Source organism: Pinus tabuliformis, chromosome Q (assembly GCF_031772625.1).
Source record: "Pinus tabuliformis cultivar Carrire ecotype Pingquan chromosome Q, CPIR1, whole genome shotgun sequence".
In the NCBI taxonomy this organism is placed as follows: domain Eukaryota; kingdom Viridiplantae; phylum Streptophyta; class Pinopsida; order Pinales; family Pinaceae; genus Pinus; species Pinus tabuliformis.
This window is the reverse complement of record NC_142296.1, coordinates 856,076,232-856,094,172: the sequence shown is the minus strand read 5'-3', so window position 1 is coordinate 856,094,172 and position 17,941 is coordinate 856,076,232.

The following is a 17,941-nucleotide window of genomic DNA, read 5'->3' as shown; positions in this document are numbered from 1 at the left end:
TTTAGTCCTAAAAAGTGCCTAAAAATCAAACAATCCTTCATCTTACCCTGCCACTAAAAATTATATAGTCTTCACCTCATGAAAAAAAACACGCAAATATTTAGTTTTTTTCTTCAATAACATGTATATTATAGACTCAAATAAGTTGAAAATTATTGAATACCTAGGGACCCATTGTCAAAGATAAATAAATATAATTCATTCAAATGCCTCTACAAAAATGAGTTGATCTACCATGCTTTCATACCTAATTTCGTTCTAAGAATGCATGCCATATCAATGTAATAGATTACTTGTTAACCTATTATTAATTTAGGAAAAATTCTTGTGGACTTTACATATAATTTGAAAACATAATGGTACAAATGGGAGTCTATTTAACACCAATAATATTTGTATATGTCAAAGAGAATTATCAGTTTGTCACTACAACCAAGAATTCCCACATAACTTCATTTTCACCATTTACAAGCTAGCAAGATGCTTCACCATACATGTGGAAATGATGGATAAGGGATGTGTACTTATAGTGAAGGAGTATTTCCGTGGAATCATGTAGTGTAATAGCAAAAAAAACATTAAAGTTTCTACAAAATATCACCAACAACTCTATAGGGAAGAACAATTTGGCTCCATACGTTGATTCCAAGCAATTTTAAGAAAAATGGTCACCATAAAACCCTAATTTTAAGAAATATAAGAAAATTTATGGCTCCTTCAAATGTTTGTAGGAGAACTGTATTTTTTAAAGTAAACTTTGTGGGGAAAATCTAGTCACTCTCTTGGATTTTATGGATGTTTCCGAATTAAACTCATTAGTGTTGATTATGGCATCTAACCTGATAGGGACATCAAGTGAGGCAGCAATAGAGGCAATCAACCTAGGGGAGCAACCCCAATACCTTCTACATGAATCTCAAAGCACTCAGCCACTTGAGCTAGACCTTGTAGGTGAATTATAGTGTAAAACAATAAATTCAAGAACTCCACAAAAAATTAGGGTTCTCATTGTTAGAAGTAAGTGATTGTAGGAAAAAATCTACCCATAAAACCCAAATTCCAAGAACTCCAAACAAAATTGGAGTTCCTTCATGAAGCTTTGGGTAGTTGTGGATGAAACCACTCTATAAAACCTTGCTATCAAGAAATCTAGGTGAATTCATTCTCATGAGACTCTAATTCCAATAAACCTTAATGAATTGGAGGGTCAATTGTAAATAATGAATGGTTTGAGTAACTATGACTGAAATAGTTCCATAAATACCACTTCCAAGAAAAATCCACCCATAATTGTTTCCATTAGACCTTAATTCTAATAAATCCCAATGAATTTTAGGGTCCATAAAAAAATGGTATTAGCGAAATCCCATTTCCATAACTATCATTTATATTTTTGGATGGGATATTGAAATAGCGTAGAGATATTTCCTTTTTTAAATTAAATACTATACATTAATAAAATATTGCCAAACAAAATTTTAAATTTCATCATTTGGCATAGTGATAAAATTTTGCCTTCATTATTTCCCTATAATATAGGTTTTTAATAAACAAAGATACAAAAGATAAATTTGAAGTCATTGTTAAATAAAGTACACATGAGTAATGTTATTATCAATTTCATTTAATTAACGAATCATTTTAAACTAAGCAAGAAAAAGGATGAGAAAATTTAATTATCAATCTAGAATAACTATGTAAGAATTGCAATACCAATAATCATACATCGGAGTCGGTACCTATCAACAAAAATAATTATAATAAATGCTTGATTATGGATACACGATTATAAATTCTAAAATCTATGCAAAGACTAAGTGAAGAGATAAAATGATTTTGGTCCCTATCAATAAAAATACTTACAATAAATGCTTGATTATGGATACACAATTATAAATTCTAAAATCTATTCAAAGACAAAGTGAAGAGATAAAATTATTGAAATCAAAATGTAAACTATAACAAAGAACCTATAATATCAACAAGAGAAACATTGTTGCAACACCTCTTGTTGCATGCTTCTTGTGAAATTGCATAACTTTATTTTTTATTGGCATAAATTGCAATACACCAACTTATATCATAGTTTCATAAACATGGGGTGCTTCCAATGCCACTAACATCTCAAATTGGGTAGAATTTTAATTTAATTCTATCTATTAATCCAATTAAGAGGGAAGAGTAAAATTAATGGTTGATCGTCATTACTTGATGCAACCAATTTGTAGTTCCAAACATTATGAATGCAGATATACTTACCAAATCCATTAATAATAAATAATTTGTTTTTTTCAAATAATTATATCTCATAGAAAGAAAATTATACGAGAAAAAATGTTTTTCATGTGAGATGCCTAAAATGAAATATGTGGGCAAAGATAAGTGGGGAAATGAAAAAACTCAATATATAGATACAAATAAGACATCCATGTCATAGTCTAAGTTTCATATAAAATGATAAATAGTATATGTATATGTCAATTTGATGAGAAGCCATCTTGATCATTTTCCTTTTCAAACGACCATCTTCTCACAACCTTATTTTTATTACATTATTTTATATTTAGAGAGAACATTATGGTTAGAATATGGTTGCTAATTGGGTTTATCTTCGGTAGTTGGGAGTAATTATTGTTATCCTTCTCACTTGGTTTCAATTCTCACAAGTGACAGGATGAGCCTTGTTGTAATGGATTTGAGCCTTGTTATTGAGAATGGGAAGCCCCTCGAGGACCAAAACATGTATATTCCTCATATGGAATATAAATATATTTCCCATGGAAAAATAATATTGAGAATAAGGTTTTTAATTTTTTGTTAACAAAGCATCATCGATCTCATAATGGAATTTTAAGTTTTTTTCATGATCAATTGACCCCACAATATCATGCAAGAAATACAATATTACATATTTAGAGAAATACAAGAGTACATATTGAAATGTCATTGTATATTGAACTATGTAAAAATAGCCCAACATGATCATTTTCATTATTTAATAGAGACAATTTTGATCATGGGGTTTCTACATTTGTTTTCATGGAGGATTGATTTCAACATGAGGCTTTAAGTTCATTTTCATGGTGCAGCCACACCATAATATCATGGGAGAGGTACAATATTACATATTGACATAAAAATGAGAATGTGGTTTCTTGATGTTTCCAATGAGTTGTGTATGCAATGTTCTTAAGTTTTTTGGTACAATGTATCCTTTTACCTCCCAAACCAATGCTTTAAGTAGTAAATCAATAAAACACATATGAAAATTTAGAGTAACTAGCAAGGCTTAACCATTTTCACCACAACAAGGCCATCTCTTGTTGAGTTTAGTTCTCCTCTGAAATAAGGAGGTTCTCCCTAGGAAAGTGTATGGTAAACTTTAGAATTAAGTGGATGGTGGGTTTCCAAGACCATTTATAATCCAAGGGTTATGGAGTCAAGGAATATGAACAAAAATGGTTCAAAATTATATGTAGGCAAGCCATTATTATGTGACATGAATAGTCCCACTAATTTGTTTACATTATATAGAAGTGCGTGAGGAATTTTTGGAAAATTTGTTATCGGAGACAAAGTTCAATTCCCATTATTCATTGAACTATAGCTCAACTTGGAACTTCTTACACATGATCCAAGGTGAATGTGCAGGAAGTACTTTGAGAAATTTCTTTGTTGATTTTCTTGGAAATGTGATCCCTAATTCTATCTTTTAATTTCAATTGAAAATAAAAAGTAAAAGTGAAGGCCTCACATTTTGGATTCACTTAGCATTAAGAATCTAAATACAATGTTATAAAACTTCTAAAACATTATTAAATTTCCCATGGGGTGTAGAGTAGACGGTGATAAGGTTTTCTATTTAGGTACTTCGTGGTGTAAAGGTCACCAGTTCGAAACTTTGTGGGCAAAAATTCAACCATGCTAAGGGTTGGTGTGGCCCAAGCCAAGTGTGATCCATAGGATTTTTTACAACTTAGATGATTTCGGGTCATGGCTACTCAAGCTACATTTTAGGTGTGTCAGTCATATCAACAGTCACATAACCTAGTTGTTTCTGGGAAAACTAGTATTCCTAAAGAATGTTATCCCTCTAGGTTTGGCAGCTACCCTAGAAACAATAGTTTAAAGCAATTCAATGATTTCTTCTATGTGTAACAGATAAGAGAAAGATAATGGAACCAACCTGGAACTTCCGTTTAATCCCTTGCTTGATCTCTCTCTCCTTTGGCAGATCCTACAACTCCTCCCCATACTTAACACACTTGGAGAGTACCTGCACAAGTACAACAACAAAGAACCGTCAAAGCATCATGATCTATTACAACATAAACACTACATAATCAGATATATAATGAACAAATGATAGCATTCACAAATGATAACATTTACAATTACATGATCATATGGAAGAAAACTTGAACGGCTTTATTAATAGAAAGGAGAATTACAACCGAGTTGTCTGATCCAGCATCGTCCTCCCAGCTTCAATCCTTCTTCACCTCATGAAATAGCAAGATCATACCAACAAGAATACAATACTCTCTCCTCAATTACAAACTATCAACACTTCCTTGCAATTTAGAATATTTCAACCTCTAGATCTCTTGGATGAGGGATACATTTATAGATGTGTGCAAGGGTGTGAGTCATCCATGGGGTTTGATTAGTGTCATTCCACTTGTTACAATTGGTTCCACAAGAGAAGGGATTAGAGATTTTCTTAGATCTCTCATTCATCTTTGGGTGAATTAAGAGAGGCAAGTGGCACAAGAGAAGTTTCTAGAAGATTCCATCAATGGCCACCTAGCAAATTGTCCCAGACATTTGTCCATCCTCACCCATCGCACCATATAGAAGGCATAAATAGTATGCATCACACCCTGGTAGTGTACCACTCAGTATGCATCGCACTTTGCCAGTGGAGCAGTCAGTATGGTTCAATTTAGGCAATTTCTGGATGGTTCCTCAGATGGAACTTTTGGGGAATGATGTCTTCAGATGACTATGTTCCTTTAGGGTATGAAACAAATATTTTAGGGGTTGATGAGCCCTAATACATCGACATATAAGTTTGGGTTTGATGCACCCAAATATGTCTATAACAGTTGCCCCTTAAAGCATGAGGTCGTAAATATTCATGTCCGGTGAAAAGCTTTATCATGAGGATCCGAAGTTTCAAACTAGAAGGTGACCTGCATAAGTTACAATAAAATACATCATCATAATATAATTTTGATCTAGCTGAGGGAGGCATTCCCATGCTCAGCTTTATAAATTTCATTTCATTTACATAGATTAGATAGTTGTCTGCAGATACAGACTTGTGATTCTTCAGATATAGAGTCATCATCCATGATTAGGATGACCATCTGTGCAAAGCCTTTGTACATTTGATGTTTTTATATAACTAAATATATCATAGCCCGGATGGATGAAACTAGATCCGAGGTCTTCAAACTCGTTCAATCTTCGCTCGATGTACAAGTCAATCCATGTGAAGAGATGTTCTGAAGTCGAACATGGAAAGACATTGCCTGATTACCAGTCAATGATGTGAGCTGTTAACAGACGCGAGAGGGATCACCAATAATGATAATGACCTCAAGGTACTACAGTACAATTCACGTAGTCTGAATATATGATCCGATGTTGAACACCACACAAAATATTTTGGTCAAAGGCCATTAATGTCAACCTGTCACCGGAAGTGAGAAACTTGCCATTGATGTATGCAAGCTTCAAAGCACTGAAAGGGTTGTTTCTAAGTCAACTTCTTGGATAATGAGCTGGTTTCGACAAGAAGTGACTCGTCGTAGGAGGGCCTTGATGTATCCCACATCTACGACCCAAAACGAAGCAAATGATTTCTAGAGGTGAAAATGAACTGACAACATAAGGATCAGGAATGGTGGTCATGAAAAAATGAAGGTTGGAGGTATTGTAGTGTATGAGACATTAACTGGATGGTGATTTTTCAACTAAATGAGTTCTCTTGAACATGTCAGCGACACTGAAATGAATTGGTAGTGTTAACCCCAAAAGAATGATGGTATGAAAGACCAATGGTATGATGATCGGTGAATGAAATAACCCAACCCAACTCAATAATGGTGATGAATTGAAAGTGTCATGTTCAAGAGCGACTTGTTACCATAAATTCTTAAAGTTTTTTCCCTTTTTCCCCAGTCATTGCTGACCAGTACCTCTTTATTTTTGTCAAGCTTGAGGAGGATAACATATGCTTGTTCTATAATTTGCCCTTCAGGCAAACCTATCGCTACTTAATATTTTAATGAGTCTAGCGATAGTGAAACTCGGTCTCGTCTAGATGGACAATTTTGTCGCTATTGTTTTAACGAGTTCAACGACAAGGATAACTCGGTCCTTTTCATGTTTAGAGAGTTTGAAAAGGGATGAAAAGAAAACTCCATAAGTTATTTTTTGTAAAATAATCCCTCAGGTCCAAAAAAGGATAAAATAATACAGGAGGGATGACATTTCCAATACTTTAACGAGATGGAAAAGACAAGTGCTCGACGATCTTTTCATGTTTAATGAGTTTGAAAAGGGTTTAAAGAAGACTCTATAGTTTTCTTTTCATTTTTGAATTAGAGCTTGAAAAGAAGACAAAAAGTTCACTTCGTGGTCAAAGATGTTCAATTCATTGTTTAGCACATCCGATTCTTTCATCAGTCATTCAATCTGCTTAAAACTCTATCAAATTGATTAGAAATACATATATATATGGATGAAAAATGAACTAAAACTAACATTTCACTTTGAAGTACATGAATAGTAAACATAAAAAATAGTTTTGACCTTTCACCTTCATCATTTCATTTCAAATTTGGGATTTTGGAGCTCTCGAGTGGTTTTCTCCCTCAAATTTCACCAGTCGATTTTGGGAGATCCTATGGACCATTCTCCGTGCCGTGAGGACCAAGTACGGCCTATCCCCAAGCTCTTCATTTTCATTTCCTCTTTTCTCAATTTTGGGCAAGTTCTTTCACTTTTCTGGGTCCCTGGGGTTTAAAGATTTCGTTCCCCAATCATCACACCTAGATTGTATCGAAAGGTGCGATGCATACTGAGATTCCAACCAGCCAGTCAGTATGCATCTCACCTTGCTCAAAGGCAGGGTGCGATGGGCGCAGAAAGGTAACTTTATACAGTGTTTTTCATCAAATTTTTACCTATTTTTGCTCAAAATTGGATCCTGACTCATCTATTGTTTGCATTTCAAATATTTGTTGGATCAATATGGTTGTCACATGGCGTGAATGACAACATGAAGAGGAGGATATGATTGCTTTACATGACTACGACACAGTGGATGCATTAAGAAAATGTGGTTTACTGAAGTTTTTCCGCGTATCCAACATGAGGCAACAGATCAGTTTGTTGAAGTATCTCCTCAATGCTTGGGATCCTATTGACTAGGTATTCCAGATTAGAGGTAAATATATTCCTTTCACAGTCGAGGATATTTATTTTCTGATAGGTTTGTCGAGGTGTGGTGCCCCTCTTTCACTATCAGGATTTGCTCGTGGGGGCGAATCTGTGAAAGATTACATTCATCAGTTCTGCAGGGATGGATCTCAATCTAGTATAGATGGTAAGATTAATATCCAGGATGTTATTGATCGACCTTTGAGGTCAATTTTATTTACCTTTGCTAGATTGGCTGGCAGCACAACATTACATTTAGCGAATAGATCCTACATGCAGTATGCCTTGGAATGCCTGGAACCAAAGGTGTTCAATTGGTGTGAGGCGATACTTCTTGTCATAAAAGAACAATTGTCCAAAGTAAAGAATGGAAGAACCAAAAACTTTGGTTATGGATCCATATTGAATACTTTTGCTTTGGAAATAATTCCACTGATGCAACCTCAAAACATTTCACTGGGATTGCCTGCACCGAGGGAACCACAGATGCAGAGATGGGTGGACATTATGGCTAGACATATCGACCAGTCATATATCTCCTTCTCAGATGCCATTTTCGAGTGGTTCAACCACCAGGAGATGGTGTTTGCAGAGTATCCATATGTTGGGATGGATTTCCGAGGTGATCTGCATTTGGCATTACTAGTTGGTGAACAATGGAGTGCTATAGGTAAAATGATTCGACCACATCTTTGTTTCTTCAGTTTTATAATGTTTTTGTGTTTTTGATGTTACCAAGACTAAACAAACTCATATGTGTGTGCAGATATTGGACCAGTGTGACCAGTGGTACACCCACGGGAAGCAGATGATGCTCCAGTAGGAGAGGCTGTAGGGAGGGCCGTCCTTCGGGATCTAGATATATCAGATACCCTAGCAGTGTTGTAGGATCATATCGAGGGCCTCACTCTCGACATTTAGGATGTCAGGATCAATGAGTTACATTTGAGGTTACAATGCCATACTACTGGTGTACCAAGTCGTTGGACTAGCCTCCTGCGCATGATAACATAGGCGGTGACATGTTATCACCAACATCACTAGTCTAGGATGTTTTTTCTGCATTCATTTTGAGTTTCTTGGTCAGATGACTGATTTTGTCTTGGACAAAAAACATTTTTTGAAAACTATAAACAGCTATCTACTTTTGATTTTTGGAGTTTTATTTTGGCTAAGTAATGAAATCCCAATGCAAATGTTGATGTGAAATGATTTCTTTACAAATGTCTATTTAACACATAGTTTGCTAATGAATCAGTCAATGTGTTTAAGTTTCTGGAAATTTGTTGATATTGAATGGAATCAAAATTTCTTTCCAAAATCCTAACTCTTAAGAACATGCGATAAATAGCTAGGTTCCGAACAGAATAAACACCAATAAGCTCTAGAATCACAAGTTGTGAATCTAGCCTGATAATGAGTCGGCGTATGCCATGTGAAATGGAATCAGAGAGAAGTTCAATCAACACGCTATACTCAACGATGTTGTTCATTGATCGACCAATACATATCCCCCTGAAACTCACTAACTTACCGCTTGGAGCAAAAATGTCCCTAGCCGTAGAAGATAGGTTATGCGTACTACGACTAGCTCCATCGGCATACCCAACAAATGGTTCAAAAAAGTCTGAAATCTACAACAAATGTGAAGTGGATTACCTAACCAAAATGACAACTCTAAAAGAAAACACTCAAAAATGCAATAAAGCATATGTACAATGAGTTTACTACACTTAATCAAGCATAGTAACGTTTAAGATACAACCTGTTTTGGCGCTACAACAGTGGAATCCCATCATAGTCGACTAGCTCGTAGGCTCCTTTTGTCAATAATCGTTTAACAATGTAAGGGCCCATCCATAATGGTTCAAATTTACCTGCTCCTAATTTTTCAAGGTCCTGATCGTAAAGCAAGACCAAGTCACCTTCTGAGAAGACATGAGGCTTAACATTTTTGTCATATTGTGCCTTGATGCATTTCTTATGTGCTTCATTAGCCAACGCGACATCACGACGGGTTTCATCCATATGGATTAATTCCAAGAAATGAACCTCTTCTTTAGAAGTTTCGGGAAGCAGATCAATTGCAAGCTTGAGGGATGCGATTTCGCACTGAATTGGTAAGACTGCTTCCAGACCATACACCAACTAAAAGGGTGTAAATCTAGTCACATTTCTCACAGAAGTCCTATATACCCACAAAGTTGAGTATAGGATTAAATTCCAATTCTGTTTATGGATGCCAATCATTCTTTGTAGCATGCGCTTAAGGACTTTGTTAATTGCCTCAACTTGTCCATTAGCCTGCAGATAATATGGAGTAGAACTATCATGGCACAGTCCTAATTTGGTAGTTAATTCAATCATCATGTGATTGTGAAAATGGGACCCATGATCTGTGACTATAGCCTGTGGTACACCAAATCTAGAAACTACATGATTGAAAAAGAAAAGAGCAGCCATTTCGCCACTGTTGTTCAATGTAGGCATCACCTCGACCCATTTTGTAAAATAGTCAACAACGAATATAATATACCCATACCACCTGGCCGAGGTGGGGTTACATGTCATGAAATCAATGCCCCATTTAGCGAATGGGCCAACAACGATAACTGGATGCAGTGGTGCAGGTAGTAATCTGGTTTTGCGATCAAAGATCTGACAAGCATGGAAACTTCTGACCGCAATTATGCAGTCTTTGAATATGGTGGGCTAGAAGTAACTAGCTCGCAAGATCTTTTGCGCAATAGCATAACTAGATAGATGCCCCCCACAAGCACCCGAATGACAATCATTCAAAACTTTTATGGCCTCCTCATGCATGAGGCACCTTCGTAAAATCGTATCGACACCACAGCGATTAAGTGTATCACCAACGATCAGATAATATTTATCTTGGTGTTATCACGAAATCTAGTGTCTATGCAGAGCTACTAGTCCCACTAAGACGGGTAGCTATCTTAGAAAAAAACAGATTAAAGTTACTTTCCTTTTCCTTTATGAGAAGTAGATAGGAAAGGATCAAAGAATACCAAACTCGACCTTTCGCTCAGTTCTTTGCTTGTTCCTTCTCCTCACCGACAGGTCTTTTCCGCTTCTCCCTTGACCACTCCACTTCAAAGAGTACCTGTAATGTCAAAGCAGCATAATACCTTCAAAGTGCAGAGATCTACAATCATAAACAATATAGGACAAGATATATATTGACCACACAAATGCATATACTATCAGACATACAAGAATGTGGAGGAAAACTTGAATAGCTTTATTGATGTAAAGATTAGAAGAGAGGACTACAACCCATTGATCTGACCCAGTATCATCCTACCAGCATGAAAGCCCTTCCTCACCTCATGAAAAGCTTAGATCACCCAACACTATGATAATCGACCAGGAAACCAGCAGCACTTCCTTACAAGATACAAAATTCCAGCCTCTAGATCTCTGGGATGAGGGATCCATATATAGATGATTGTAGGGAGGTGAGTCAGCTTCTGGGATTTTGATTAGTGTCTTCTCTCTGATAGTTCTTGATTCCACTTGGAGATTGATGATCTCTTACTCATCCTTGGGAAAATTCAGAGAGGCAAGTGTCACAGGAGAAGTTTCTGGAAGATTCCATGATCATCCACCTCACAAACTGTCTCTGTCATTGTCCATTCTCACCCATCGCACCCTACAGAAGCGCTTTCCAGTATGCATCGCACCTTTTACACTGGGTAGGTGAGATGCATCGCACCCTTAGCACTGAGCAACCTGTATGGTCCAGTTTTGACCAGTTCTGAGTAGTTTTCTGTGGAGAACTTCTAGGAGATGATGTAATCAGCTGACCTTGTTCCTTTAGGGCATGAAACAACACTTTTAGGGACTTAGAAGCCTTTGGTTTATGGACATATATGATTTGGGTTGCAGTGCCAAAATTGTCTATAACAGTTGCCCCCTAAAGCATGAGGTCGTTAATCTTTTGATGTCGGGTGAAATGCTTTATCATGAGGATCCGAGGTTTTTCAAACTGGAAGGCGACCTGTAATAAGATACAATACAATACATTATCTTCATAACATTTTCATGATCTAGCTGAGGCGGGCATTCCCATGCTCAGCTTTATAAATTCGTTTTCATGTACATAGGACAGACAACCGTCTGCATGGCAGATGATGATTCTGATAGAGCCATCATCCTTTGATTTGGATGATCATCTGTGCAGCAATGATGTACATGTCTTTATTTTTCTTGAATATATCACAGCTCAGATGGATGAAACTAGATCCGAGGTCTTGAAACTCATCCAATCTTCACCTGAAGTACAAGTTGATCCATGTGAAAAATGTTCTGGAGTCAAACATGGAAAGACATCGCCTGATTACCAGCCAATGATGTAAGCTATTAACAGGCATGAGAGGAATCACCGATAATGATGATGACCCTCAAGGTACGACAGTACAATTCACGTGGTGTGAAAATGGGACTTGGTGTCGAACACCACGCAAAATCTCTCGGTTGAAGGCCATTGATGTAAACCTGTTGCCGAAAGTGAGAAAGTTGCCATTGAGGCATGCAAGCTTCAAAGTACTGAAAGGGTTGTTCCTAAGTCGACTTCTTGGATAATGAGCTGATGTTGACAAGAAGTGACCTGTCGTAGGAGGGCCTTAATGAATCCCACATATACGACACAGAACGGAGCAAATGAATTTTGGAGGTGAAAACAGTCTGATGATACAGGGGGGTGGCGGTCATGAAAGAATGAAGCGTAAAGGTATTGCAGCGGATGAGACACAAGATGGGTTGGTGAATTCTCTGATCAACTTCTCTTGAACACATTGACGACACTGAAATGGATTGGTAGTGTTAACCCCAAAGATGGATGGTATGGTGGACCAATTGTAATACGATCGGTGAACGGAATAACCCGACCTAACTCAATCATGGTGATGGAGTGAAAGTGTCATGTTCAAGAGCGACTCGCTACCAATAAAGTTTCTTCAAGTTTTCTTCCCAATTATTCCCCAGTCATTGCTGACCAGTACCTCTTTATTTTTATCAAGCTTGAGGAGGATAACATATGCTTGTTCTATAATTTTCCCTTCGGGCAAACCCGTCGCTATGTTTTAACGAGCCTAGTGACAGTGAAACTCGTTCTTGTCTGCATGGACAAGTTTGTCACTATTGGTTTTAACGAGTTTAACGACAAAGACAACTTGGTCCTTTTTCAATTTTAAAGGGTCTGAAAAGGGACAGAAAGGAAACTCCAGTGATCCTTTTTCATCATGTAATCCCTTAAGTATGACAAAGTATAAAATAATATGAAAGGGATGAATTTTCGATAGTTTTAATGAGCTGAACAAGACAATCACTCGATCTTTTTGTGTAATAATCCCTTGGGTCCAAAAAGATTAAAATCTAGAGGAGGGATAGCATTCCCAGTAGCTTTAACGAGCTAGAGAGGCCAACTACTCAACAATCTTTTCATATTTTACGAGTCAGACAAAAAGAGCTTAAAGGAGACTCGTTTTTTGAGGAACGATGATAATTTCGAGTAGCAGATGATTCCAGGTAAGGTTTAGAATTTCCAAGCACGGTAGTGTCACAAGGATGGCTAACAGAATCACTCGTCGCAGTTGTTCCTCAAAACGGTAAACAATCAAATGGAGGCGTATGATCGGCTAAAACAGAGTGAAGGTGATGATGAGAACACAACCAAGGCTCAAAAGCTGATGATAATGCATTCACAATGGTTATTTGCCAGAGATGGGTTCATTTTTTAATGAGCTTAAACTCTGGGGGGAACATTTTCTCATTGCTTAGGTTTAATTTTTAACGAGCTTGAACTTCACATAAAACTGCTCGTGATAATGGTCATCAATTATTTGATTTCACCGCTAACACTTTGTTCTTTCGACGGTCGTACTGCCTGTTCAATTGCTTCATCAAACTAATTAGAAATGAACAATACATTCTTGAAAAATGAGTTAAAACACTAATACTTTACTCAAATTACTTGAAAAATAATTTAGAAGTGGTTTTTACCCCTCATTTTACCATTTCATTTGAAATTTAGTTTGTTGGAGCTATGGAGGTGCCTTCCCCCCTTGATTTTCACTAGCTGATTCTAGGAGATTCTGTGGATGATTCTCGGCACCGTCTAGACCAGGTAAGAGCTAAACCTGAGCTCTTCAGTTGCATTCCTTCCTTTTTGAATTCTGAGCATGTTTCCCTATTTTTCTAATCCCCTGGGGTTTGAAAAATTTGCCCTGGCTCCATCGCACCATTCCTGTATCAAAAGGTGCGATGCATACTAGCCTGGCCATTGGCCAGTCAGTATGCATCTCACCCAGTATGGTGCGATGGGCGCAAGAAGGGAAACTTTTGCACTATTTTCTCTTGGAATTTTAGCCTGTTTTTGCCAAATCAGGACCCTGACTCTTCTCTTGTTTGTTTTGCAGAGATTCATCGGAGAAAAAATGGTTGTTACATGGCGAGAACGCGAGAATGAAGAAGAGGACATGGTTGCTTTACATGATCCCGGTACGGTAACTGCATTGTGGAACTATGGCCTGCTCAAGTTTTTCCGCATCTCTAGCATGAGGCAACAAATCAACTTGTTGCAATATTTCCTTGATGCATGGGATCCTACCAACCAGGTGTTCCAGATCAGAGGCAAATCCATCCCCTTGACTGTTGTGGACATCTATTTTTTGAATGGTTTATCAAGGTGTGAGGCCCCTCTCTCATTATCAGGTTCCGCCCATGGGGGCGAATCCATGAGAGATTACATTCGCTGGTACTGCAGAGAGGGATATCAGCTGAGTAGGGACGGCAAGATCAACATCCGAGATGTCACTGACCGGTCCTTGAGGACCACTCTGTTCACTTTTGCTAGACTAGCTGGTAGTGCGGCTCTTCACGTGGCTAACACGTCCTATATGCAGTACGCCTTGGAATGCCTCGAACCAAAGGTGTTCAATTGGTGTGACGCAGTGCTCCCTATGATGAAAGAACAACTGATCAAGGTAAAAAGCGGAAGATCCAATAATTTTGGCTATGGTTCTATTTTGACCGCTTTCGTCTTGGAAAATATCCCACTGATGCAGCCGCAGTACATTTCACTTGGTTTACCTCCACCTACTGAGCCACGGATGTATAGATTGGTTGACCTCATGGCTTGACATGCTGGTCAGTCCCAGGTTTCTTTCTCTGATACCTTATTCGAGTGGTTTAACCATTAGGAGATGGTTTATGCTGAGTGTCCATATGCTGGTATGGATTTCCAAGGTGACCCAAATTTGATGCTGCCGACTGGTGAGTAGTGGGGTGCTATAGGTAAATTCTCTGACCATATCCATGTTTATTGTTTTTATAATGTTCTTATGTTTTCTTCTATCAAGGCTAATCAAAAACTCTTGTGCTCATGCAGATATCGGACAAGTGCGACCAGCAGTACTCCTGAGAGCACCAGCTGCCGCTCCAGCAGGAGAGGCTGTAGGGAGGGCTATCCTTCGTGACCTGGATGTGGCTGAGACTCTTGCAACATTATAGGAGCAGGTCGAGTGTCTCACTCTTGGTATCCTGGATGTGAGGACCGACGAGTTGCCTTTGAGGCTGCAGCAACATACTACTAGTGTGCCACATCAATGGACTAGGCTTTTACGCATGATTGCATAGGTAGTGACTTGCTATCACCAGCGTCATTAGACTAGGGTGCCCCCTAGAATTTTGAGTTTTGGGTCATTTGACCAATTTTGTCTTGATCACAGAACATTATGTACAAACCATAAACAGTATATATATATATATATATATATATATATATATATATATATATATATATATATATATTTGATTTTTGGAGCTTTATTTTGGTTAAGTTACATGATCTTGATGCAAATATTGATGAAATGCTTCTTTTATAAATGTTGCAAATATCCATCTAACACATGATTTTCTAATGAGTTTGTTAATGTGTTTAAGTTTCTGGAAATATGCTGATATTGAATAGAATCAAACTGCCTTTCCAAAATCTTCACCCTTAGGAACATGCGATAGATAGCTGGATTCCATGGTGAGTTGTAGAATGACGAGTTATGAGTCTAGCCTGACGACCAGTCGGCATATGCCATGCGTAATGGCATCAGAGAGGAGTTCCATCAATGTGTTGCATTCATTGATGTTGTTCGTTGACCGACCAATACATACCCCTTTGAAACTTACTAACTCGCCGCTTGGATCAAAGATGGCCCAGGATACAGAAGATAGGTTTCGTGAACTACGACTCGCTCCGTCGGCATATCCAACAAATGATTCCGATAGGCTCGACATCTACAACACATGCAAAAGTGGATTACCTAACAAAAACAAATACCCTTAGCGAAAACAAAAATGTAACAAAAGCACAAGGGTTACTATACTGAGCTAAGCATAGTAACGCTTAAGGTACAACTCGTTGCAGGGTTGCTCCAGTGAAATCTCATCATAATCTACTAACTCGTAGGCTCCTTTTGCTAGTACACACTTGACAATATAGGGGCCCATCCATAAAGACTTGAACTTACTTGCTCCCAACTTATCGGACTCTTGGTCATAAAGTAAGCCTAGGTTACCTTCTGAGAAGACATGGGGTTTTACATTCTTGTCGAACTTCACCTTGAATTATTTCTTATGGGCTTCGTTAGCAAAAGCAGCATCATGATGGGTTTCATCTAATCAGATTAGTTCCAAGAAACAAGCCTCCTCTTTTGAAGTTCTGAAGAGAAGGTCGACTGCGAGCTTGAGGGACGAGATTTCACACTGAATTGGTAAGATCGCTTCCAGGCCATACACCAATTGAAATTGTGTAAACCCAGTTGCATTCCTCACCGACGTCCAGTATGCTCACAAGGCTGAGTACAAGATCAGGTGCCAACTCCGTTTATGGACTCCGATCATCCTTTGCAGCATGCACTTCAGGACCTTGTTGATTGCCTCAACTTGCCTGTTAGCTTGTGGATAATACGAAGTAGAGATGTCGTGGGATAGTCTTAATTTGGTAGCCAACTCAATCATCATGTGATTGTGAAAAAGCGATCCATAATCTATAACTATGGCCTGTGGAACGCTGAATCTGGAGACTACATGATCGAAAAAGAAGAGGGCAGTCGTTTCACCGCTATTGTTTAATGTAGGCATCGCCTCGGCCCATTTGGTAAAATAGTCTACTGCGACTATGATATACCCATGCCCCCCGGCCGAGGTGGGGTTACATGTCATGAAATCTATGCCCCATTTGGCGAATGGCCCAATAGCAACTACTGGTTGCAGAGGTGCGGGTGGTATTCTAGTTTTGCGATCAAAGTTTTGACAGGCATGGAAACTTCTTACTGCGGTTATGCAATCTTTGAACATTGTTGGCCAGAAGTATCTTGCTCGTAAAATATTTTGCACTGTAGCATAACCGGATTGATGCCCCCCACACGCACCTGAATGGCAATCATTTAGGACTTTTTCAGCCTCCTCATGGGTGAGGCACCTCCGCAAAACTGTATCGACACCACGATGGTAAAGCGTATCACCGATGATCATGTAGTCTTTTTCTTGGTATCGAATGCATTGTTGTTCCATGCGGGAGGTATTAGACCTATATGTTTGGGTTTGGAGATAGATTATTATGTCTCCATACCACGGTTTGCTTGAAGATATCAGAAACAAAGTTTCGTCCACGATCACTTCTTCTGATGTTGCATCGTTGGACGATGATGGGAGATCGCATAATAACTCCGCGAAAACCAGGGCTTTCTTCGATTTGGATTTTATGAATTCCAGATCAAACTCTTGTAAAATTGCTATCCATTTTGAATATTTCCCCCCCAGCAACTATCGCGATAATATATAAGTCATGGGGTTGCAATCTAACAAAATGTTAGTTTTTCAAAAGAGGACATAGTGTCGAAATCTCTTTATCGCTTGAACAGCTGCGAGAGCTAGCTTTTCAACGTAGGAGTATTTTCTTTCCATATCATTTAAGTTTCTACTCAAATAATATATAGGATTCTCAATTCCATTGTCTTCTTGAACTAAAACCATTGTGATAGTCGTATCCGCTGTAGCCAGATACAGGTTAAAGTATTTTTGATAATCAGGAGCATACATTAATGATGCTTTTATTAGGGATTCCTTTAAAGCATCAAAGGAAGCTTGCATGACCTGATCCTAGATGAAGGCTAATTGTTTTTTCAATATACGAGTATAACATTTAGCAAGTTCAGCGTAATTTGGAATGAACCTCCTCAAAAAGTTTGCTTTCCCTTGGAGTTTCTGAATTTGAAGCAAATTTGGAGGTGGAGGCAAATCAATGATTGCCTAAACCTTACATGGGTCAAGATGAATCCCATCCTTTGAGACCACAAAGCCAAGTAAACGACTAGAACTGACACAAAACACACATTTGTGTGGATTGAGTCATATCTTGTAGTGTCGACATTGTAGAAATATCGCTCTCAAATGCTGTGAATGATCA